Genomic DNA, 24,795 nt, shown 5'->3' with positions numbered 1-24,795 from the left:
CATAGGGCTGTCCAATTTTGCCAAAATGAAGCAATTTCAGCAAAACCCCCAAATTTCACCAAGTATTGATGTCCAAATTGCGCGGAATTCAGCCTGCATATACACAAGATGACCAAATGCTGCACAAATTTTGCCCAAATTGCAAAAGCCCCAAATTGCATGGGGTCCAATGTGCCTCAATGTCGAGAAATTGGGTCAATTTCAGCCCAATTTGTGCATGTACATGAAAAGCCCCAAATGTCGGGGACAAAATGTCACAAATTCTTGCAATTTCTGAGACAAATATCAGTGTTTCATCTTGCACGCATAAAATCTGGACAAATCCCCAAATTTTCCAAGTCTTGTGTGCATTAATTTCAGTGAAATTGAAAGAATTTCACTAAAAAGGTGAAAAGCCCCAAAATTTTCGGGCAAATGTGCACCGACTTTGTAATTTTTGAGTCAGATTGTCCACTTCTGTGTTGAGATCCCCAGATTCGAGAAAAGCCCCAAATTTCTGAGTCAATTTTGCACAGATCTCAAGTCTTGTGCTTACACGCGCGAAGCCTCGTCAGTGGATGAAGCAATTTTCAGAGAAAAAAAAAGTTGAATTTTGGGAAATAAAAAAAAATCTGATGGGTCAACAGACCTGTCAGTCGTGTGATGTGACACCCGCTGGACACGGCGCCTTTTCGCCGTCCCGTGACCTCCATCGCTGGCGTGGCCTCTCGTCCGTGTGCCGTCTAGTCACTATTCCTTGTCGCCTGTCGCGCAGCTCGACTGGTCACGCAGCAACAATCTCCTCGTTCGTCAGCTCTACAGCCTGTCGCATGCTCGGTCCACGCCTGTGTGGCAGATTCATTGCCTGCAGCTTACACTTGTGACTCTCCTGCTCGCCTTTGAGCTCTCGTCACCACGCTGGTCTTCTGCCTTAGCCTGACGACCGTCTGCAGCACCTTACGCTTTGATACTAGTTTGAAGGAATTGTTTAGGCACGGAGATCGAGGCAGATAGTCATTACGCGCAGTGAGAGAGACAGGAAGAGTGCGAGAGAGTAGAGTATAGAGTGAACACGTTTTTAGGTACAATGACGAGTGTACCACTTTAGGTTTAAGATAGATATATGTATGAAAGTACAATGTGCTAAGGGTGTGTTTACACCCGTGCACATATAAAAGGCACAATGGTCCTTTATTTCCAACAACTTGCCGAGTTCGCCACTACTTGCTCTTCAAAGTCAGATGACGATCAAGTTGCATTCTTCTTAAATAAGTTGCCCGAAAAGTACTTCAATTTCATTCAACACATCATCTCCCAACCTCGATTGCCAACCTTCTACGAGTTTGAGTGCCAGTTCTTGTGTTACGCAAGGCTGCATGATCAAGTCCACAAGAAATCCTCATCACAGTCTTATTCAGAGCACAGGGGATTGGTTGTCTCTTCTTTGGGAGGGAAAACCACCAGTGGCAAGAACTCACAAGATGCGAAGGCAAGCCAATCAAAGGGTGACTCCTCTTTCTCAGATGGAACCAAAGAATCTAGAACTATTTAGCAACAACTCCCTAAGAAAAACCGGTTTTGTACAGAGTGCTAGAGAGCAGGCCATGTGGACGAGGAGTGTCGCTCCAAGGCCCAAGGTCTTCCACCTAAAAAGCCTCAGCAGATGCCTTCCGCTCCTACTTCATTTGGCCCTTCAGCACCCGCCGTTGTTGTTGGACATGTGGCTCAAGTACAACCTTAGCAGCCCAACTCTTTTGCTACCCCTGAGGGACTGGTTGATTGGTCTGCAGGTTCCGATCTCGTTGCACTTCATACCTCTATCTCACCTTCCTCCCCACCTTGTCTGGCGTTCCCTTGGCAGAGTCCTACTCCTAGACGTACGTGATGGTGGCCACCTTCTTATACTAGCATGTCTCTAGGTCCTTTTGGATATATTAGGTTAGTCTAGTATTCATTTTTCACACTCTTAGAGTCGGGTCCATAGGATTCATTGTCCTTAGCTTTTCCATTCTTTTGTCTTCCGCTGCATTTACTCTCATATATACATTCATTGCATTTATTTGAGTTAGATTTTCTTTTTGTTCTATTTTGCTTTGGAGCATCTCACCACTAACCTTTGTGTTTGCAGATTCTCATATCTTTTGCAGGGTTTTGTCTTTCAGTGTAGGGCTAACTTGCAGATTGCTTTGGTCCTACTTGGGCTAGAGACATGGGGATGGGCACCGTTCCTTTCATGATTTCATCATCCTAGGAGTGCTTACTCTTCTTCCAGCATGGCTGTTTCCCCTTCTGAGGCGGATAGTGCAGCATCTCTCTCGATGCTATCATGGCGGTGACTTCTACCTTGCTCTTCTAGCGGGGTGCTTCATCCACTTCATCCACTTCCTCTTCTTTCATTTCTTATGGTTCTTGGCACCCTACAAGGGCCTTACCCTTTGCATTGCAAGATGATTTCATCATCTTTGTACTAGAGCACTTGGGCAAGTGAACAATTTTTCCATGCAGGACATTGTTCAAGTGGCACTTGCTGCATGAGCATTCTTCAGCATGTAGCATACTTTGCATCTCATTGTGTAGAGCACCACTTAAGTGGATCCTAAACTATTTCCACTGCTAGCTGTTGTTACCACATCACCGTACTCCATCACATGGATACCTCATCACCTATTTTTCCTTGTCATCAACACCTTGAGTGGATGGGTTAGCTTGTTCTGTTTTGTGATGTGTTGGGCCTACCCTCCCTACTCTTGTCTTCTGCGTCACTATTACTCAATTGGCCGCATCCCATAAAATTTTCCTTACTTATTTAAGGGAAAAAAAGTTCCATGTAGTTCCATCTGCCTTTGTAGGGCTTGGTAGGCCATTGGGTAGCCGACGTGCACCCTTTGTCCGATGCCTGTTCTCTCTAGGTTAACTACTTGGATTCCCTTGGTAAGATAACCATCGCCTTTGTAGTCTTGGTAGGCCATTGGGCAGTCGATGTGCACCCTTTGTCCGATGCCCTGGTTACTTTGGGATGGGACTCCTTGGGGTCAATAAACATTATAGTGGTTGGTCTAACCTTTTGGCTCAGTTTTGGACCTGAGAGGGGATGTTGAGCTAAAACATGCATTACTTGTTGATTAGCCTCCTAAACATTTCCAAAACACACTAAAAAATGCTCTTTTAGAGTAAAAACCCTAAAATGGGGAGCGGTTTAAGAGAGTTCAGTGGAAACCCTAAAACGGGGAGCAGTTTGAGAGAGTTCTGTGGAAACCCTAATTTTTGGGGCACCCTTCCACATCCATAAATAGACAGGCTACCCCCATTCAACCTTATTCTGTCTGTGTAGGTTTCTCACTCCACGTGCAGATTTCAGCCATCAGCCTCCTTCCCCTTCCATGTGGCTGTCCAACCCTCGAGACTGCTGCCACTCCATGTGTTTGCTTCTGCTGCTGGCGCCTTTATCCATGTTGACGTCAGCTGCTGGTGACATCATCATCTGCGCCTATTTGATCATCAAGTCATCGCCAGCCACATCAGTACACTATTTCAGCCTGCTGTTTACATCAGACTGTGCACAGTTTCCAGCCTCCGATCGGTGGTACACTGCTGCGTTTACTAGTTTTCAGCCTCCAGACTGCTATGTTCTGGTGACCAGTGTGCTGCGATTCACTATTCTGCACTCCTACACTACGACTGGTGGTCACAGACTTGGGATTCATCTCCGATGTACGTCACACTCCGACATTGTTGTGCCCTTGAGCACATTGTACACTCTTACATTCATTTACAACATTCATTCACTTCAGAGTTGTGCTCTCTCTCTCCCTTCTTCTGTTTGTCTTTGAGTTTCTGTGTTTGAGTTTTGAGTTTTGCGTTTAGGGTTTGAGTTTTTGAGTTTTACGTTTAGGGTTTGAGTTTTGCCCTTGTGTGTGTGTGTGTGTGTCTCTTCGTGTTTCTGTCGTGCTCGTACACTCTGTGTATCCTTAGTGCAAACCCTAGCAGTTTTCTTCACAACCCTTAGATGCTACACGAGGTGTGGGAGTGGCTCGAGAAGTACTCCTAGTTCGGCCCAGGAGGACGTACCTATCATTGCCTCTCACCTAGAGCTTAGAGAGCCTGAGTATGATGACGAGGGCAATGCCATTAGTGAGGGTGATTTTGTTGAGGAGGGTGATGGCTCCTCAAGCGGTGATGAGGATGCTTCCACCTTCGATGCCAAGAGTGATATGAGCACCTAGAGTAATCATGTATCTTGATTCAGATTGAGCCATGGATGATGGCTTTTATCTCAATCCATTTTTATACACTTTTTGTATGAGATTGCACATCTGGCTCATAATAAAGTTGTTGGTTTCATTATTCATGCTACATAGTACACTCTCGAGTCTTGTTTCAACTCTCTTTTGCACTTTTGACTTGAATCTCTAAGTTTATGTTTTAACTTTTAAGTCCAAATATTTAAATTTGCCTAGAAATTTGCATCAACCGTGTCCCAGACACGTATTCAGACTACTATACCTATTGGGCAAAAGCCCCTTTTCTAGAGATGAATCTAGAGTAAAAATGTAAAATTTTAAAAAAATAAAAACCTCTGAAATCAGTCGACTAATCAAGCTAGTGGCCACACGCGCAAGTACAGTTGCAGGCAATGCTTCCAGGCGAGCTGGCGGGTGTCAGAACCCTAGCGGGAGGGTGCAGGATGGATAGGCGGCGCTCTGCTGGGGGGTAGTTGTAGTTGAGTATAGGCGGGCACAGGTACAGGCGTATGTATAGGTGTAGGGGGCCCTTCCAGGCGAGCTGGCGGGTGTCAAAACCCTAGCGGGAGGATGTAGGATGGACACGCGGCGCTAAGCAGGTGCAGGTGAAGCTGCTGGCAGGCATCAAAACCCAGGTAGGAGGGCGTTTATCAGGGGGGAGGTGGACCAAAGGTTGTGTGGCGCAGGTCGTTGGTCAAGTGCAGGACGTTTGCTTTTGATGGGCTCATGCTGATTGAGTGGGAGCAAGGTAGCTCCTAGAGCTGAAAGTGGACAGGGGGCAGATCTTTATTGAACTAGGACTCCTCTGAGCTAAGCTTAGCTGATCTGTGAAAAGTCTCAATACTTATACCAAATGTGAGATGGAGAGAGGATCAAAGCTCAGCTCAGAGTGTAGTAGACAGTGTGGAGAGTGAAGCACAACACCCAATGCAATAGATTGAAATGAAAGTACAAAGTACAACCCTTAAACCTTAGGGTTGTGGGGAACACCCGAACACGATAAGTGCCTGTAAGTGTGTGACATAAGCATATATGAAATAAGACAATAAGTTTGGGGGAAAAAACCTCTCGTACCGAGAGTAAAAAGGGTGCCCCAATGTCTTGATGACCAACACTCCTTTGTGAGCGTAGGCGTGAGTGGAAACTCAATAGAAACATCGAGATAATGCAAGCTCCAAAACACACCAAGCAACTCATATTAATAAAGTAAAACTCTTACTGAAGCATGTCTTCAGCAAAACCTTAGTAAATAAGATGCTACTTACTATATGACCCTCTCTAGCCTTTTTGATGCCACGAAGTCTCTGCCTCTGTGCTTAAGCTGATAGCTCCAAATATGTAAATAACTTCCCCATTGTAGAAGCTATCCGTGAAGAGAATCTCCCCTATGATAAATTGGTTTTCTTCAATGGTTTGGGCTTTCTCTATCCTGAGTAGCTGATTGTAATGGGCCATAGGAACCCTCCCCTATTTTTTTTCCCCCTTTTAATCATTAAGTTCAAATTTTTTTACTCCCCCCTCTCTTCCCTCCGACAGCAGTCGGGGGAGGGAGAGAGAGAGTGGGAGTGATGGATGATGGGGGGGGGGGGGAGGCATGCAACCTCCAGGTGGAGGGGTGGCCATGCCACCTACCTCCTCCCCTCCCCTGGCATAGAGAGACAAAGGAGGCTACGCTGGTCCGCACGTCGCGACCCTCCCCCCCCCGTCAGCTGCTACCTTGCTTGACGGCCGTCAAAGGATACGGCCCCCCCTCCCTTACGTCAACCCCCTCCATCAGCAATCGTGTAGGACCTTTGGGCCTCCGACAGGAGGTTCTCCCCCTCTCCGCTGGTGGCGTTGCTAAGCCCTCCGACTGGTGGTCCCCCCCCCCCCCCGTTTGCGGAAACGGCCCTGGGCCTATGATGATAGTCAAATCCCCCCCCCCCAAGGCCGCCCCCCTCTGTTTACTAGTCGCTGCGGAACCCTTCCCGGGGTCCTCCAAGCAAAGCCACCACCTCCCTGATTGCCACCGGTTCAGGCCGTGAGGGGAGGAGTGAGGGAAGGAGTGAGGTGAGGGAAGAAGGAGGAGTGGGTAGAGAAAGGAGTGGGAAGGAAAAAGGAGGGAGAGAGAGAAGAGAAGAAGTGGGAGAGAAGGAGGAGGAGGTGGAAGAGAAAGGAGGGAGAGAGAGAAGGGGAGGAGGAGTGAAGGAGGAGGGAGACAGAGCAGAGGAGTGAAGAGAGAGAAGAGAGGAAGTGTGACCGGCCTGTCCACTGGGAAGGGCGGTAGTGTACAACCAAAATATATATAAATGCTTTCACCCAATTCACAGTCGCCCACTTTACCTGAACTTAAAGACACAGAATCAAGAAGAAAAACAAGAAGCTAGAATCCTCCTGTTGCAACACATACACCCTGTTGGCCCCTAAGTTAGGCGCCCCTTGCGGTATTTCTTTATTTTTAAAAAGGGAAAGTACAATGGGCTGTCTTTCACCTATTCTGGGTGAAATTTGACAGCATAACTATACAATTATTGACCCAAATCAAGTTGACCAAGAGGGGAAACTCTGCCCAAGTCTGAAACTTCTGGTTGGAGTGCAGAATTAACCATTTCAATCTACTGTAATTACTGGTTCAGACCTGTTCTGAAACCTGTTTTCAACTTATACTGTTCCCTGTACTGTTCAGCCCACTGTAATTACTGATTCAGACCTGTTCTGAAACCTGTTTTCAGCTCATATTGTTCCCTGTACTGTTCAGCATCATCTGTGCCAAGTGCCCCTTGATTCTGACATCAATTGGGCTCTGAAATAACCTCTGAACAGTCCAAAATCTGTACTGATTTAGTGCTGTTTCAGTCACCTGCTTGGTGAGATTACCACCCTCACCTATTCTTGCTTGGGAACAGCAAACAACTGCTCCTGTTCCTGAAGAAAGGAGGCTCTTGCCTTATGCAAAAACAACATATTCCACACAGCTGTACCTAAATCGGAAGAAAGGCCCTTGATTCTGCAGCATAACCATACTGTCAGGGGGAGAGAGAGAGAGAGTAGGAAGCAAGCTCAACCCTCTGTGCATCATAATCAAGGTAGGCAAGCTCCCAATAGTCCTCCATCTGCAACCATCCATCTTCCCCTTCACAAAATGAGCCCCTCTAGCCCAAAAACTGCACGCCAGCCCCTCTTTAAAGAGGTAAGTGCACCAATTTGTGCCAAGTGGCAGCACTGGAAGATATTTCCCATTCCAGCCTTCCGGTCTAAAATTCTCCATCCTCGGTGCAGAATTTGACCTCGGCACAGACTAGAAGATTGATCCTCGTGCAAAACTGAAGATAATGACACGAATAGATTCTGAGGTCCAAAAATAGTAACTTTCTAAATTTTAGGAGTTGCTTCCATTGCATCCCACTAGTCTTCTGACCATCTTTACAGACTATGGCTACATCCAGATTTGCAATGTAGCTCAACTGAAAGTGAATTTCCACTGATGACTCCACATGGACTAATCTCTTGCAGATTTGTTCATCTTCACTTTGAACTAGTCTCTTCCAAGCTAGTTTTTCAACACACTTGTCCATATACACTTTCACAAGTCTCTTCCAGGCTTGTAAATCTACAGTGCCATCAGTCTCTTTTAGACTTATACTAGACCTTAACTGTCCAGTCTTGACTCACTAGACATTCCTGTCCGATTCACATACTAGCCATGCAACTCAAGCGTTTAGATTTCAAGAGGGATCCTTCCAAAAAGAAAAACCAAATAAAATATGTAATAAAGAAATCAACAAAAATGTAATAGTTGTCACAGTCTTGTGACAGGAAGTGGAAGGAAAAAGGAGGGAGAGAAAGAAGAGAAGTGGGAGAAAAACATGAGTGGGAGGGAGAAGAGGAGTGAGGAGAGAAAAAGGAGTGAGGAGAAAAAAAAAGAGAGAGAGAAGGAGAAGGAGAGAGGAAAAGGAGTGGGTAGAGGGAAATAGAGAGAGAGAAGTAGAAGAAGAGAAGTAGGAGAAAGGTAGAGGAAGAGGAAGTAGAGGGAAAGAGATAGAAGAAGAAGAAGAAGAGGTAGAGGGAGAGAGGAGAGAGGAGAGAAGTAGTAGAAGAAGAAGAAGGAGAAGAGTAGAAGGGGAAAAGAAGAGAAGAGGAAGAGAAGGAGAGGGAAGGAGCAAAAGGAGAAAAAAAGTGGGAGGGAGAGAGAGAGAGAGAGAGAGAGAGAGAGAGAGAGAGAGAGAGAGAGAATATGGAAGAACAAGTGGAGAAGAAGAGAGAGAGAGAGAGAGAGAGAGAGAGAAGGAGAAGAAAAGAAGAAGAAGAGAGAGAGGGAGAAAGAAAGAAGGAGAGGGAGTGGGAGTTGGTAACCACAACAAGCCATACCCAAACCACTCTCGGCGAAGGACCCCCATCCAGCGGTCTTTTCTACCAAACCTGTCAACCCGAAACTCGTCAAGGTTCGGACTGCCCAATCTCCGCAAGATGAATGGCTCCCAAGAAGAAAGTCGTGGGAAGTGTAGGTGCCGAGGCCACCGGTAATGCTGGGGTGCGAGCAGAACGACCAACGCAGCACACACAAATCAAGCCCAGGTTCTAAGCGTTAAAAATTTAATTTAGGAATTATTTCTCGTGGAAGGGATGAAAGGATTGATGTCGCGCATAGGGTTTTGTTTACTCTAAGAACTAAGTTACATGCGCGAAACGGTAGAGGTTGAATTCCATAAGATTTTATGCATAAAATGATAAGGTTATCGCCTTACCTCACATGAAATGATAGCTTTTACTCACGTAAAATGATAAGGTTATTGCCTTACCTCATATGAAATGATAGCTTTTACTCACATAAAATGATAAGGTTATCGCCTTATCTCACATGAAATGATAGCTTCTACACACATAAAATGATAAGGTTATCGCCTTACTTCACACAAAATGATAGCTTTTTAACCAGTTCAGTGCATGAATAGTCATTTAGAATTCACGTTTTCGCAATCATGGTTAAAAGAAACACATGAAATGTTAGTTCCTGTTCATGAGATACACTTGCATCGTTAGACAAAACCCTAAACCTTCATATACGCAAATCACTTGTGATCCGGTGCACTAGAACTAAGTACTCGTTGCCAGGAATAAAGAGAGATAAAAGTCGTTTAGGAGATACAACTATACTAAACGCACAATGTGCATGATGGTTAAGATTGATTGGGAAATCCTGCATAGAACCGCACTAAGAGAATTGAAAGGATCGCATGAATCTAGGCTGCATCTTTTAAAGTCTCAACAAAGAATCATGTGTTGCCATGTGTGTTATCTGAGCTTGGTTGGAATTAGAGATTAAAAGACCCTTGGTTGGGTTGCAAATAAGGCATGTTTGTTGCCTTGACCGACCGGCTAATGCTTGAGTTAGGGACTAAGATACCCTAAGGTAAAACCCAAGGGAAAAGGGCAAGTATAAGTCAACTTACCAGGACCATTTGCTTGCGTAATCTTGTTTGAAATTATTGGGATCTCGCCAAGTCGCGAAAAGACCCAAGATCGGATGCTGGGAAGAAAAGGAGCCACACCTTAGCAGTCGGTTGCACAAACGACCTGCGAAATGTTCGTGCCTGTACTTAGGTACATTATTTGATCTCTTTGCTCAAGGAACTAATTCAAGAAAAACACTTAATGCTTCAGGTTGAAAGCCTAGAGGGAGAGGCAGTAACAGTTACCTGCGACTGTCTGCCTGGCCCTATCCAAGGGGGGTTGTTAGCCGCGCCGGATATATGGACCTAACCCGCCGCCAGAGGTCTCTCCGTAGGTGCTACTTGGAGCGGGAGGACACTTGGGTGCCAGAGGAGGCTCTGGTTGTAAATCCCTTGCCTCCGGATCCCGTACAAGAGGCCGACGTGACTCGAGATGGGATCTCGAGGCCCGTGTACTAGTCAACGGGCGGAACTTGGAGCAGCAATCCTGTAGATTTATGGGATAGCCTTCGGGCATGATATTGGATGTACTCCAGGATTTTTATAAATAAAGAGCAGTTATTAGAGAAAAAGGAACTTGCTTGGCATTGTTTTTGTGACAGTGCCTAAGTTACGTGAAGGAATCCGTGATTAATTTGTTAAATTAAGGAAGCTGATTTTGCATGTCAAACGTAATGTGTTAGGTAATTAGATAACTAAAGCAAACTGAGGAAAGTGCAGTGGACGTGACTTAGGTCCGTCCTATGGAAGGGTGGTCCCGGTTAGCTGGGAACTTTTCTCAAATGATGAGATAATAAGACAATGAAGTCGACGCTAGCTTCTTCTTAGAGACTTTGCTGAAAGGAAAGGAACCCTGACCACAGGTCGATCCCAAGTGGGAACGGCTAGACACTTCCACTCGGGGTAGACTCGGGAAGACCTAGATCACAAACCTTGTGTCATTCCCTACGAGTGCCAGGCAGAGCCTTCTAGACCTCCCTCCTGATGGGCTGCTAGGACATGTCCCACAAATGGACAAGTGGGCACATTACACTGATTGAAGAGAAATGGCTGCCTCAACTTTTACCTTAAAACCTTTCCGAAGCTTGTGTTACAGATGCAAGGAATTTGACCTCAAAATCTTTCCCAAGCCCAATAGTGTAGATGTGCTGAAAAATCCAATGGATGTTGGGCTGCCACAGTTCTCCATGAATAGGAACAATGGTCTCTAATATAATAATAACTTCTTCCATTGCTTCTTGCACAAAAGAAGGCCCCTTAGAATAAGCTTCATCATCAGTGCTCTGCTTTGGCTATTTGGGTCAATGATTCCCAAATCGCCCCTAGGTCTAGGATGAATAATGACATTCCAGGCTACCTTAGCCTTTGCAGGACCATCTCCACTTGACGAAATCAAGTTCTTAATGAGTTGTTTCACGTAGCCAATGCATGAATTATAAAAGGCCCAACAAGAATTGTAATATATTACATTTTAGCAAGTAGAACCTAGCTACTACCACCTTCCTTACTAATATTAATATTGCTATGATCTACTTCCTCATGCTCAAGAGCAAGGGTGCCAGCTGCTACTTGAATGTGATGCCAATGCCCACATGACAGCCAAGGTAACTCACTGAAGTACCATGAGTAACCCAAGTAGAATGCTCTTGTGGTCTCCAATTCGGCTGCTCAATATCACAAACTCAAATCTGTAGGTTTTATGCCAATCGGTAAAGAGCCCTTGAGGCTCTATAAAAAGCTTCTATTTCAGCTCCGATGCCCTGAAGTTCTCCTAATCCCCATCCAAACAAATACCCATGTCATCTACAAACTCTACAATCAACAACTCATAAAACTCAAGGATGGACAGCTTGATACCATGGTTACCTGTAGCTTTATCCCTAAAAAAAGATCTCACGGTCTTTTCTACAAATAAACAAAGAAGGATAAGGGGATGTCCTTGCCTTACCGACCTATGTCTACTAAATCTATCACTTGTGGAGGCATCGATAAGAACTTGGTTGTGAGCTGTAGTATGGAGCACCGCTACAACTCTAACCCAGTGATTTGGAAGACCCATCCTCAATATAGTATCCTCCAAAAATTCCCAGTCACCTATATTGTAGGACTTGGCAAAATCAAGTAGCATAATGAGGTCCATTGTAGGACTTGTAAAAATTGAGTAGCATAATGAGGTCCTATTTGGATCAGACAAGAGCTTTGGATTCCCAAAAAGTAAAGATATTTTCTAGAATGTCGTGCTCCTATATGAGACTTGTCTAGTTAGGGTGAATCATTCCGTGAGATAGCCTCCCAAGGATATCTCCTAAAGCCATAATCTCTTCAAATCCTACAACGAATTCTATGCTAACCAAGTCTTAGTAGCTCAAGAAGAAGACATTGTCAAATCCATTCTCCCCTGGACACTTTCCTAAAGGCAGGCTCTTCGAGCCTTTGTGAGCTCCTCCTCTAAAATAGGGGCCATCAAAATGCCTACTTACACATTCTATGACCATTCGTATGATACTTTGCCACACACACACACACATACACATTCTCTCTAATCTTGGGGGTCTAGTCATAGATCCCAATAGAATAGTACAATAGTTGGTAGCCACTTGTCGAACCCCATGCGGCCCTTGGCCTAGAGTTCTGTCTACACTCCTAAGTGTCTTGATACCTTCTCTAGATTATCTAGGACATGCAGTGTGAAAGAAATCGCTATTTATCCTATCCCTTGCTTGTGCTATATCCTTGGACATCCGGATGGGCACTAGTAGCATTGTTCATATTGGTACCGAAGTAACTTAGTGTAAATGCACTAAGGAGTTAGGGTTAGGGTAGTCAAGTCATATTTATAGGACTCAAGGCCCTATTGTGAACATCATTGTGTGATCACCACTCTTGGACTCTTGGTCGGTAGGTTGACGTATCCATATATTGAGATAGTGTAAGTTGGTGGAATGGAACACCAATCCTTGGGACGTCATTGTGACGTGGAGTGCCGCTAGTTCCCAGGCTTGGGTTTTAGCCTGTTTGCTCTATGGCTTGGAGGTAAGTTTGATGTCCAATCCCTCTATTTTAGTGGATATATCTTGTGACATGTCTCATGCTACAGGTTGGATCCTAGGTGGATGTTTCATTGGTATTAGAGTGTCAACTTGCTAGTTGGTGTGTGAGATTCGAAGGTGTGCACAAAATCACTCATGCCGCATAAGTACGCTTTTATCTTGTTTAGGGTGGTATTGGACATTGCTAGCAAGAGGGCTATACACGAGGCATGTATTGCAAGTGGTGGGTAAGATAAGATCAATTTCTTGTTCGGTACTCTTGTTTGGGATTTGTATTTAGGAGACGCTTTTGCACAAGAGTTTTCGGTGGTATTGGTGATTGGAGTTTGGGGAGTTGCCAATCTAGGGCTATGGCAAACCATCATCAATAGCCAAACGCTTGTGGCCCATGTAGGCAGCAACATCTTTGCTTTGATAGTGACATTTACTTTTAATGTGATGATTAAATTTAATGTTGATTTCACATTTAACGTTATTTGTCACACAAACATTTAATGTTAAATGGTACATTAAATTTAATGTTGATGATGGCATTTAATGCTAATGTCACTATTACAATGGCGTTAACATTATTGTTAATCTTAATTAACATTACCTTTGACAATATTACTATCAAAGAAAGAGAAGATGCAGCTCTCATGAGAGAGAATGAAGAGAAAGTAGTTGTGGGGAGAGAGAGAGAGAGAGAGAGAGAGAGAGAGAGAGAGAGAGAGAGAGAGGGTCAATGTCGGCCACAAGGGGCTACACCGATGGCCACTAGGAGGTTGTGCCATCACGCTTGGCTAGGCTGCTCCACCTGTTGTGAAGGTTGACATGTTTGTGTTGGATCTTGAGGGAGAAGAGGCTACATACAGTTGTCGAGGGCACATGGTGTCACGAGGACGTGAAATTTTGAGATGCTTTAATCTTGTTAGTAACATTTGATAAAGTTACTAATCAAATGTGCAAGGTTGTTTAGCATTTGTTGTACGTGGCAATTATTTTATGGTACTAGGCCAAGGATCTTGAGGATGTAGTGGGTGTCAAAGGCAAAAGTTGTGACAAGGTATGCTAGCTGGGTTTTGATGGTTAGTTGGTGTGATTTTGGACCCTAGGATATTTGTCTGGCCATTAAATGTCAATGGTGACACTAGGGATTAGGCATTAATCAATTAATTAATGCCAGTCTAAGGATCAAGAGAGGTTGGGGACCACTCTAGGTTGCAAATGGCCTAGGAACATTTAATTTTGGGCACGATCAAGACGGCTGAAATTGATTCACAGAATTAAATAATTCTGAAAAGTAATTTAATGGCTGGATAATGCTGAGAATTGATACCCATACAAACCGAGAGAACGTTTTTTGGGCCTGTTTTGAGCCATTCATTTCAGTTTTCAGCCGGAGAGAGACAGAGAGAGAGAGATATTAACGTCTACATAAGGCCAATGTGGCCTATGAGACAAAATCCAGAGTACATCCATGTCTAATGTCATCTCATCAATAAGGTAAAGATAACATTACAAATAAGTGGGTGGCCTATGAAACAATACTGAAAATAACTATATGATGGGACTATACTAGGGTTGAACCATGTGTAGTGTTATTCCATTGATAGAAAAGAAAAGAAAAGGAAAGGAAAGGAGAACCGGATCTGATAGAACCATGTACAAAAGTGTGGTGGGGACTATGGGCTGTAGCTGATCTCAAGATTTGCACATGATCTCAACTATGATGCGATCCCTAGCTACTTCACTGATATGCGTGGTAGTGAGTTTGCAGCGTCTCATGATAATGACTCTAATCAGACGGTGGTGTGGCCTCCTTGGACGTGGCCTTGGTAGACGGGGTCGTCGTGCTCGACGAAGGGAAGTGGCTCTGTCCAATGTGACACCACGGTGTGGCCTGTAAGGTGTCTGGCGGGGTGGCTCTGTCTCTGCTAGGTTGGTAGTGTCAATAGGGTTGGCTCTGTAGAAGAAGTCTCACTGCTCTCTGTGTGTGTCCCTTTGGGTGAGCTGGCCTCTTGTCTCGCAGTAGTGCAGTTTGGCACCTCTCGAGCTCCAGGAGGAAAAGACCTAGGCATCTCTGGTCCTCGTATTCATGACGCGATTGAGTCCAAATCCATCACGGAAGAGGTAGTGGTACCGTCCTCGTATGTCATAGTATATTGTGCATCTGCATATGTAGTGCTCCTCCGTCTCAGGCTCTCGACCACAGAGTTGGCAAGTCCTATCCTTTGCTATGGTATTTTTCCATCTTTCTGTCTCCATCTGAAGCCTATGTGAGGAGGTGCGAATCTGCCCGATAGCAACCCGTACGTTATGGGAGAGATAGGTGTCCATATATGCTGGCTGAATAGTGAAACCATCATCAGAGAGACACAAGAAATGACTCCTGTAGAACTCCATCCTTGATCCTAGAGGGAGTGGTGGATGGATCCATGTCCTTGCTATCTCAATCCTCAAGATATCAGCTCTGATCACCTGGTTCAACTCTGATCGGCTGAGAGAAAGTGTAGGGCAGTCAAGGCTATAATCCAAAGGTGGAAGACAGTCAATATCCAAACCATGTAGGCTCATCCAAATAGTCATCTGTGAAAACCAACAGTTCTTCTCGCCTCCAGCTGCTAGTTGTCTAGATGAGGTTAGTGCCAATCTAGAGTATTTATTGCGTGGAAGCTCCCATAGTCTATGCCAAAAGGTCATTGCCCTGAAGAGTGCCTCTGTAACTATAGGAGTTGCCCCTAGCTTTGCTCTGACAATGGGGTGTGGGGTGGAGGGCTAACTCCTAATCATGCGTGCTATCATCATGATCAATGGCCTTTCCCCGCTATCCCACCCATCATAATAATCCCTCTCTATTCCAATCTGATCAGTGAGTGGGCTAAGACGCCTGTGGTACAATCTGATGAGAGAGAGAGAGAGAGAGAGAGAGAGAGAGAGAGAGAGAGAGAGAGAAGGTGCTGTTGATAAGATTCCAGACCTGTTTTCAGCCATTGGAGGCAGTAGACAATAGCTAGGAGGCTAGGAGCTGCATGTGACAGCATTTGTGGCATCAGGAGTTGTTGGCGACAGCATTTATTATAGGCGACAAACAGGTTTGGGGCTCCAGGCAGCAGGTGTCAGCATTTAATGCTGATCAGGACAGGCTGTAGGTAGATTTAGGGGTTTCTCACATGGAAACTCTGAATTCTCTCTCTCTCTCTCTGTGGCATTCTCTCATCTTCTCCAATCAATTCTCAAAAGATCTCAGCATTTCCCAATAGTTTGTAGTGGATCTCAACTAGATTTGGTGAATCTTAGCTTCTACCCAGTCCATTAGTCAATAAAGTTAAAGAAATATTGAAAGGGGTGCTAGTTTTGAGGTAAAGTGTGCATTTCAGTTGATGCTCGTCAATTCATTGTTGTAATTAAGTGCTTAATCAGTTATTACCACTATATTTGAGAAGGAAGGCTGGTTTCATGGTTCCATTGCAGGGATACCACTCAATCCCGCACGTGCTTGCAAGGCAAAGCTTTGTGCTAGTGCAGTTTTTTGTGCTCAACTAAGTAATTATATCTTCCTACAATGAGATGGAATCAAGTAGTGATAATGCCTCTCAGTATGTACATTCACATGGGGAAGAAGGAAATGCAACTTCACCCCTAAATGCTTATGGGGCTCAAGGAATGAGTGTTGGTCATGCAAATGCTTCATTTGGGTTTGGTCACGATGTAAATGCACCATTTTTGCAGTAGCCAGTGTATGACAACTTGACTCTGAAAGGGGTAGCAAAAGATTATGATGAGGGTGGAAAAGCAGTGAAGTTTGAGTCCTTCAGTGGTGCATAAGATAGGCCAAAAGCTTTGACTTTAATTCAGCAGTTTGATGCAGCCTATTCAAGGGGAAACTTCACCAAATCCTCTAAGATTTGAAAGGCAACCAGTTTCTTGAAGGAGAATGCATTACAGTGGTGGTTCATAGTCTTAATGGAAGGTAGAGCATCATCTACATGGATACAATTCAAGTAAATGTTTGTATCGAGTTGGTCGACAAGTACCTTTGAGGTGGACATCATGACAGCTTGGAATAAGATTGATCCAAAGGAATGCAAGAATTTGGAGCAATACAATAAGAAGTTTTGGGATGCATTGCTGCCCATTACTTCTTATCATCCGGTGTCCCTTCATGAGCAAGTGAAAAGATATGTTTGTGGGTTGCCCAAAGGAATCATGGATTTTGGTAAATAATCCACTATATCTAGCATATCTCATCTCGTAGAGACTGTTGCTATAGCTGATGCTTTGATGCGTGGAAAGAATTCGGGCTTCCTAGAGAGTGGGGAGGAACTGAACAAAAAGTTGTTAAGGTTGAGAAAGGGACAAATTTGAAAACTAGCTCGAAAAGAGGCCAAAACAACAAAGAAAGGGCTGGAAATCATTGGCACAACATAGGGAATTGATGGCTGCAAATTAATGCTTCATTTGTGAAGAGGAGGATCTTAGATGACCAGTTTATTTTGAAAGGGATTGTTTGAGAATATGGGTACCATGCTGAAATTCTCATCATTCTTCTATTTGCAAATAGATGATCTATTGTCGGAGGAAGCAAATTCCACAATGTTGGATCTTTTGAGGTGCTATGTTTCAGACCATAAGACACGGTGGGAGCAATATTTACTGTTGATTGAGTTTTCTTAGAATAACACGGTGTATAGTTTTATTGGCAATATTCCATTTGAGGTGGTTGAGGGTGGCAAGAAGATACCACCTATCCTATTAACTAAGGATAAGATCTCGAACCAAGAATTTTGGGGCTTTTGGGTCTAGTGCAGACATTGGTATATGTACTACAGGTTTAGTCTGAAATAGATTGAAATTGTGCATTTTGGACAACAAAATTTTGGGGCTTTTGCATTGGTTGTATTGCTGAGCATTATTTGTGCATTTGACAGCGTGTACATTGGATAGTTTTGATAAAGTGTGACACAAATTTGTCAATTATAGCATGTTGCATGCTGTAATTTCTGGAAATTTTCAGATTTCTAGATTGTTCCAGCTTGAGCTCTTGCTCTTGTGCTCTTTGAAATAGTGATATTTGCTATGGCCAATCAAGGACAGAGTGATGTATTCACATATGTATCCAAGGAGGATAGATTGGATGGCAATATTTATTCTCTATGGTCTTTCATGATGAAGAATGTGTTGATTGTGAAAAATATTTGGGATTATGTTAGTGGTGAGGAAGTCCGTTCTAGAGTTGTGGCTCCTGCAATACCTCCTACAAGAGGACATGGTCAAAGGCCCACTCCAACTTAGCCACTTTCCGAAAGATCAGCAACACAAAAGGCTTGGGACACACGAGATGCCCAATCATTGTCACTGATTGCATTGGCAGTTCAGCGGTCTATAATCCCCTATATACGGTCTGCGTCTTCTTCACGAGAAGCATGGCTCACAATTGAGCAGATGTTTGCTGGAAAAAATGAGGCACGCATCTCTTTCTTGAAGGAAGAGTTTGAGAATGTGAAGATGGATAAAGGTGATTCCATGCAGGATCATCTTAACAAAATTCAGGACTTGCATGAGCAGTCAATGAATGTAGATAAGTATTATTTGAATGCATAGTTAATCTCTACTACTCTAAATTCTTTGCCGCCCTCTTATTTGGCCTTTCATACAGCCCTAAATCTCACCATGAGAATTTCTCCATAGCTACCTATATTTCTTTAGTTGGTTAGTTTGCTCCTAGAAGAAGAGCAGACAAGAAAGAATAGTGGGGTGGATGTTATAGCCTTTGAACATGCTTTTATGGCAAGGTAGAAGAGCAAGGGCAGCCAGTCAGAAAATGTTCCACAGAGTTCTAGAAGTTCAGGTACTTCACAGAGCAACAAGAAACAAGGGGGCACACATGCCAAGAAGGGCAAGTGTCACTATTGTAAGGAGCCAGGTCATTACATCATAGAATGTAAGAAGCGCATTGCCAAGGAGGAGTCAGGGATGTCTATTTCTGATGCACCTTCTACTACTACAGAGTCTGCATCTTTTGTTGTAGGTCACGACTATTGTTTTTACACTTGTAGTTTTGACTCTTCTTGGAATGATAGAGCATTTAGCTCTACTGAGGATGCTAGCACTTGTTGGTTCTTTGATAGTGATGCTTCTGAGCACATTACATCCGGTAGGGATTTGTTTTCCTTTGTTATTGCAGCTCCTCTTGGGAAGTCAATTCTGTGTGCCAACAATGCATCTTGGAGACCTCCTGAGTATATTTGTGAGGGATGTATTTTGGGAAAAATGCTTCAATTCTCGTTTCCTCGTGATTGTGCATTCAGATGTATGTGGACCTATGTAGACAAAGTCATTGGGTAGATGTTATTATTTGTCACCTTCATTGATGACTTCACTCGTTTTTGTTGGATCTACTCATTGGTGAAAAAGTTAGAGGTATATAATGCATTTTTTTGCTTCTGTTGCACTTGTTGAAAATCGATCTGGCTACAGGATTAAGACTCTCTGTTTGGCAGACCGAGGGGGGGAATACATGTCTTCTTTGCTGAATAATTTTTTGAAGTAGAAAGGCATTGCCCATTAGTATACTAATGCATATAGTCCAACCTAGACTGCATGTAATTATCGCTCTCCCACACAAAGGCATACCTCTACCTATATTTCTAATCAAGTGCCAAAGTACAATTCCAACTAAGCTCCCCTCTAAGTTATCCGCATAGAAGTTGTCAATCTAGGAGAATATCCTAGTTCCAACTACCCCCTCCCTCCTAGAAAAGGAAGGGATCCAGCTAATCTATAAAACTCTACCATAAACTAGTCGTTCTTCCCCCTAACATGGAAGACAAAGTCCTCCCATGTTGCTTACTCTCCTCTTGTAGTAATATCAATGTGCTTGCCCCTCGTATCTAGCAAAATGAGAAATGGCCTTAATGATATCATTGAAATGGGCTCTAATTTTGATATCCCTAGCTCTTAGTATGGTGACTATTGCATTGGTAATTAAGGCTTTGACATTGAGCATGCAATGGGAAAGTGTATAGGCTATCTCGTGCAAGGATAGGGCAAAAGGAACAAGGTGAATTGTAAAACTTTCATGAAGTTGAAAGTTTTCACCTTAGAATCGAGTTACATTAAAAGTTTTGCTTGGTGACTGGCTCACTTAGGGCACTTTAGTTATTAAGTAGGCCTTGAGCTAAAGTTTTGTAAATGAGGAAGTTTGTAATTAGCCCTTAATCAAAAGCCTGATTTGATTAAGGAAAAACTGGTTATTTATTTGAAAACTTGATCTTGGCTATTTGGACTCTCTCTCTCTCTCATGTTTTGGAGCAACCCAAGTTTGTAGAGCTGTAGCAACAAAATGAGATGCAGGTTTGTTGATTTCTTGCAATGAACATCAAGAGTGGAGTGTTTTGCAACTATCCCGAGATTATGAACAGTTGGGAATCAATCTCTTTCTTCTTCTTTCTCTCTCTTGGGTTGTGCAAGCTTTGTTTTACAGAAAATCAAAATTAGAATCTCATGTTTACATCAAATAAGTAGCTAGGGTTTGCAAAAATCAATCATTTTGGGTGTGGAATTGCCTAGTGAAGAAAGTTTGATCAAAACCCCCACTTTACCCCTTGTTTTATATTTCCAAATCATTGAAGATTCAGGGCAAACATGAGGATAAATATATTCAAACATACATGTTTGATTTTCTAGGCACTAAAAGCATCAAATTCAGCATCCAATCTTTGGTTAAATGCATGCCAGAGATTGGGATTTACGGACAACGGGTTTACAATCTGAATTACTTCAATTTGAGAGTGAATTAAAGGTGCATTGGTTAGGGCAAGCTCAAAGATTGTTGGACAATTAGGGCTGAGGTCTCTTTTGATGAATCAGATCGGTTTGGGGCTGAGATTGATTGCAGTGTGGTAGCAGTGAGAGGCCATGAACACATTTTTCAATGTCATGTTGGTCAACATTGAAGTGATTGCATTCTATATGCTTGAAGATACACTAGTTTGAGTGTGTAATTGAGACAAATTCAACGCTCATTGGTCAAGATTGGTGAGAATAATTGAGAACATAGCAATTGGAGTGGATTTGGTCCATTGAAGAGCCATGCATGTGAGGAATCATTAGTTGGTTAGTGTAAAGGCTTCTTTTCAATATTAAAGAAATATTGTAAGGGGCTCTCGTGTTGAGGACAAATCTGGTACTGCATATTGTGCAAGAGTGCTCTAGCTCTTAGGTTCTTTTTGTCATTTATTTTCTTTGTTGAATTGAATTGTGTTGTGTTGTAAGTTTATGTTCGTGTTCACTATGGTATGGATGAGATCCATAGGCAGGTTTCACAATGCCTCCACCATATTAAAGTCGCCACCTACTATCTTGTGATCAACTTGGGGTAGGGATCAAGTGAGGAAAATACAAAACAAATAGCTCAGTGAGCGCTTCATTGATCCTCATAGACACGCAAAGGGCCCTCCTTGAGATTAGGATGCTCCAATCTTGAACTATCTGTAACCATTGCTCTCCCATGCAAAGACATCTCTCCCTAAGTTTCAAAGGGGCCCATGATAGGAGCCCAACAAGTGAAACTTCTCCCTTTTGTTGGCAAGAGCTTCTCATTGCATTGGAAATTTCTTTCTTTGGAGAGGAGGTGCTCTTGTAACATAAGGAAACCATTTGACCCTCCAATCAATGCTCTCTGAAGATCATGTCTAACGAGGTTCTATTCTTGCCAAAACAAACATCTGCTAGAGCCCCAAACGTTTCATGATAGGATCCTTGTGGGGAATGCCTAAATCTCTTAGGTTGGTGACGCTTTGTAACCCATGCTTGTCTCTTCCACCTCCTAGTGTAGATTCTTTCTAACATCCTTATTGCAATCTCTCCATCCTTATGAAGAGGGGGAAGTTAGTAGAGTCGAGGGAGTTTTCTGAAGCCACATCCATCTTCTCCTCACTCCCTTTCTACTTTTGGTTGGTAAGTGGAATCTGTGAGTCCTCCTTTCTCTCTTGAAGAGGAATGCTTCCCTCCAAACGAGTGCTAGGTATGTGAAGAATTAGCATATCAATGGGGGCTTCAATTGTCAGGGTAGTCGCCAATGAAGCTAGCCAATCAAGCACTGCGACAAGCAACTGAGAGGGACAATGAGCTGGGGTGAGGCGGTTTAGTTTTTGTTGGTGCAGTCCTTGCTACTTTTGGTGATTGAGCAAGTTGTCTCTGAGTCGTTGCTCTAGGCTAGGAGACGAGGGTTTTGAGCTAAAATTGCAATAGAGACCGATTAGCTCTTTATTACAGCCCCAAAACTACTGAAAGTTTCATTAAATGATTTGTTTCCTAGAGCTTCTCTATGTCCCATAAGCCAAACCCTAATTTAGCAAGATCTACTCACCTATAAATAGGAGGCAGCCTGTCCTCTCATCCCATATCATATTTTCAGGTACTCCTTCAGCTGGCACCTACATCTCCACTGTTGTTTACACCCCTCCATGGCAGATACCTTAGTTCGTGGTGGCGACCAGCCTGCATCAGTTCCTGGTGATCAGTCTGCAACCCTACCCCTAACCTGCAGTTGCTGCAGGCAGAGCTTTCCAGCTTGTCCACATTGTTTCCAGCCATTGTGATCAGTTAGATAGTTGCCTAACGCTTGCATTTGTTGCTGCCATCTCACTTGCAGCTTGCATTTGCAGCCTACAACAGTTGCCTTCACCTCCAGGGGCAGTTGACAGCTGTGTTGTACAGCCATCTGCTGTCGCCTGCATCTTCCAAATCATCTCCAGCCTACAGCCCATTGTTTGGAGCTGCCAATACATGTTCAGGCTGATCCAGACTCTACAGATTTGCATCTGCAACTGCTGGTCACTTCAAGAGGCTACCTACATTTCAGGATTTGTACAAAGTCGACACATTCTTGAGCTAATACTCTTTGCATGGGTCCTTCAGAGATTTGGGAGTTCAAGGAATAGTTGTTAGGTACAAAAGGTATGATACGGTACGGTATGATAAAATACGGTACTAATTGGTACCTTATGATTTTATATGGTACGGTACGATATTAGTACGAAAAAAAAATAAGATGATTTTTTAAATAACAAATACCATAAATCATTAAATGATAGATCATAAAATACATGTTTAAAGTGGAAATAGCCATTTCATTACAGAATAAGATGAATACATGAGGGTGACCATCGCGGTCGCATGGACTACGCAAAATATGCAATACAACTACAGTCTAGTATATCTGATACAAAAAAAAAGAGAGACGTATGTGACATGTCATATGAATGATGAATCATGAGGCATCGCTATCATCATCATCATCATCATCAGAACCATCTGAGTGCTCATCAAGAGAGTCTGAAGATGACTCCTCGGCATCCAATGATGAGACAGACTCATACTCATCCTCACTGATGAGGTTACCATCATCATCAAATGATGGCTCCCTAGGTGGTGGTTGTGTAGGCAAGGGGGGGATGTCATCATGAGGCACAAGATGTGAGCTACTAGAGCCCCGCCTTACATATGTCTGCAAGCCACTCGAACCACCCCTCCTCGATGATGGAGGGCGTCGAATGACCATGCCCTTGCTACCACTTCTAACTCCTCGCCCACGAGCACGCTGACTGCGAGTGTCATGAGTATCTGCTGCTATAAGCTCTCTATAGAGCTCTGCAAAAATCATCTCCTCCTCCTCGTCCACCTCCTTATGTACACTCGGAAGAGTGTCGCCCGTCAACTTGAATGTATCAACATTCACCTACGATCATCAATGCAGTGATGCACGTAAGAGTGATCATGATTCATTGTAAATACTAAATGCTAAAGTCTAAATTGTAAAGTATAAAGTTTAAACTTCAAAGTTCAAAGTTTAAAAGTTAAAACAACAAATTTTAAATGCTATGGTTAAGTGTTTAAACTTTACCTGCTTCGGACTACCCATGCTCATCATAGCCCTCATCATGTGTAAGTTAGTGCGGCAATAGACTAGCCGCTCTAACTGTCGTGTGCTAAGCCGATTGCGAATCTTTGTGTGAATGAGAGAATAGGCACTCTAGTTTCTCTCACATGCATCTGAAGAGCAATCCTGGGCAAGGACCCTCATGGCTAAGGGCTGAAGGGTCTCCAGTGCGTATCCAAAGTTTTGCCACTAAAATAAAGGCTTCACAAGTGACTCTCTCCTCGAACAAGTGGGAGAAGCAAAAGCCACATGCCCTCTCTGATCTGCATAGCACCCTAGTTTCTCTAGCACTGCATTGTGGTCATCAACAGGGACCACAGGAGTCAAATAAGCAAGCTGGTCTGAACGGAACTCTCTATCATCCATGACCGCCGGTGACTTATAGGCTGGATGTACCAATGCGGCAAAACCATGGATGGGCTTATGCATCCACGCCTATCTCCTCTCTACTATCTCTAAAATATATGCACGCTGTGTCTCTGTGATCACTGTACAAGTACGTGCCTCCACCAATGCCGCTTTAAAGAAGTGAACGAGAAGGTCCATGGTGGACCCCTTGCAATCACTCATACGTAACACCCTATAAAAGGGAGTCATGACAATGACAACGGCACGGGCTTTTTGCCAAAACTGCTCATTAAGGCACAAGCGGTGCATGGCTTTGGCCTCCTCTGTCTCATGCTCATCCCACTCATTCCATAGAGTGGACACCACTATCTGGCGCAAGGCGAACCGCACCTCATGAAGGTGCTTCAGCAATAACCACATGTAAGCAAAGCGAGTTGAAGAAGGCTTCTTCAACTCAAGTGTGCTATGCTCACGATACATTGCAAGCACCTTTATCTTTACCATGAAGAATGTGACAATTGATGTAGCTTTGCAGACCACCCTCTTCACCCACTTGAGCTTCCCAATGTCCTCCATGAGCAAGTCCAAACAATGACTTGCACATGGAGTCCACACAATGGTAGGGAACTTGGCCTCAAGCAAACGGCCCATACACCAACAATTCAATGCATTTGTCGGTAACAACTTACACTACATTTGAGGGGCCCACCTACAACCACAATTTACAAATTACAAGTTATGTACAAATCAAATTTCAATTATGAATCATGAATGATGATATTATGATTTATCATTATGAAAGAAAGTGAAACAAATTTAAAACG

General features: G+C 43.6%; 1 protein-coding gene and 1 pseudogene across 7 annotated transcripts in view; one reads left to right on the top strand and one right to left on the bottom strand.

Annotated features, from left to right (window-relative positions):
- LOC148010652 (TLD-domain containing nucleolar protein) overlaps positions 1 to 24,795 on the top strand; it is a 159,666-nt gene that overhangs the window by 116,003 nt on the left and 18,868 nt on the right. The gene's annotated exons all lie outside the window — the stretch shown is intronic.
- On the bottom strand, positions 22,284 to 24,622 carry LOC148010653 (uncharacterized; annotated as a pseudogene).

The sequence above is a fragment of the Lygodium microphyllum genome, chromosome 29 (assembly GCF_053477565.2).
Source record: "Lygodium microphyllum isolate KBCC chromosome 29, Lygodium_microphyllum_v1.1.10, whole genome shotgun sequence".
NCBI lineage: Eukaryota > Viridiplantae > Streptophyta > Polypodiopsida > Schizaeales > Lygodiaceae > Lygodium > Lygodium microphyllum.
Note: the sequence above shows the minus strand (reverse complement) of the source record. Positions and strands in the feature narration are given on the sequence as shown.